This window comes from Portunus trituberculatus, chromosome 24 (genome assembly GCF_017591435.1).
Source record: "Portunus trituberculatus isolate SZX2019 chromosome 24, ASM1759143v1, whole genome shotgun sequence".
NCBI classification, from domain to species: domain Eukaryota; kingdom Metazoa; phylum Arthropoda; class Malacostraca; order Decapoda; family Portunidae; genus Portunus; species Portunus trituberculatus.
The window spans coordinates 11,808,970-11,810,509 of NC_059278.1; the positions used below are offsets into that span (position 1 = coordinate 11,808,970).

General features: G+C 38.7%; 1 protein-coding gene across 1 annotated transcript in view; it reads right to left on the reverse strand.

The window, feature by feature from the left end:
* Nucleotides 1-628: 628 nt before the first annotated feature.
* Nucleotides 629-1,540, reverse strand: part of LOC123508343 (protein odd-skipped-related 2-like) — a 5,432-nt gene continuing 4,520 nt past the window's right edge. The window contains exon 2 of the mRNA XM_045261966.1: nt 629-1,540. This exon is cut by the window's right edge and continues 1,841 nt beyond it. The gene's annotated coding sequence lies outside the window, so the exon portion shown is untranslated.

The following is a 1,540-nucleotide window of genomic DNA, read 5'->3' on the forward strand; positions in this document are numbered from 1 at the left end:
ATATTTCAGTGCCGTTTTTACTTGTTCTCCTCTATCTTTCTCTTTCTCCTTCTTCTCCTTTTCCTTCTTCTTTTTCTCCTTTACCTTCTCCTTCTCCTTCTCCTTCTTCTTCTTCCCCTTCCCCTTCCTCTTCTTCTTCTTCTTCTTCTTCTTCTTCTTCTTCTTCTTCTTCTTCTTCTTCTTCTTCTTCTTCTTCTTCTTCTCCTCCTCCTCCTCCTCCTCCTCCTCCTCCTCCTCCTCCTCCTCCTCCTCCTCCTCCTCCTCCTCCTCCTGTAGGCCTATACCTTTCATCTCCAGGATCTACAAGAAAACTCCGGAAACAGTTCAACCTTTATTACATAAGGAGTTGCTTTATGTTTATTAACAAGTAGCGTTTTAAATTACAAGAGAGAGAGAGAGAGAGAGAGAGAGAGAGAGAGAGAGAGAGAGAGAGAGAGAGACTTTACAGTAGCTATGATAATAATAGTAATAATAATAATAATAATAATAGTAATAATAATGTAAATAACACAATGCAAGTATCATAACACACAAACATAAACATTTGTAAGAAAGAATATGGACTGAAAAAAATCTTGAATTGTTAACTCCTGCTGTCTAAACTTTTTTTTTTTTTTTTTTTTTACGGAGCTTCGCAGGAACATAAACCAACACTGACAGGCGACAGAGAAGCGGAGAATAACAAACTGTAGACAAGATCAAGATTTTGCCTATATTTTGTGGCTCTTTATGCTTTTGAAGGTGGAGGTGATAGAGGGAGTAGCAGGGAGTAGTGGATGTGTGGAGTCTTTACAGTGGTAGTGAAGGATAAGGTGGATTGCAGTGGTGGACTTTGGTGTGGTTGTGGTGGTGGTGGTTTGTAGTGGATCTAAAGCAGTTGTGGTCCGGTGGTGTTGGATTGTAAAGGCTTGGTGGAATTCGGAGGTTGTGATGGTGGTGGTGGTGGTGGTGGTGATGAATCGATTGTGATGAGTTCTGGTGGATGTGAACTATATGTCATGCATGTGGAGGTGCTAGTGCCGTGTTGGTGTTGTTAATGGAGGAAGTACTTTGTTGTAATAAGTAATGATAAAAAAAAAAGTACTCATGCATTTCTCCTATAGTGTATTTGTCACCTTGTATTTCATTTCTAATCGTCAATACCACATTCATTTTGTGTTTTCCTTCCTTACTCAGCAAAGATTCAAGGTTTTTCGAGATGGACCAAAATTTTGTGAGTCAAGTTTTTTGTTATGTGTTTCAGATTTCATTCTACATTTTTCTTTTTGTTTTGGGCAGTGCGTGTTGGTAACGGTAAATACTTTGTTCATTCGTGTGTGTGTGTGTGTGTGTGTGTGTGTGTGTGTGTGTGTGTGTGTGTGTGTGTGTGTGTGTGTGTGTTAGCTGTCCACGGTGACGATTTCCAAGTTACGGTGAAAGAAAATAAAGTATTGGAAAATGCTTGACGTTTATATTTTCTTGTCTATTTTATCTTTCGTTTTTCTTTGTCTCGTTCATTTTAGACAGATATCTCCTTTATGTTTGTGTTTGTTTGTTTCTT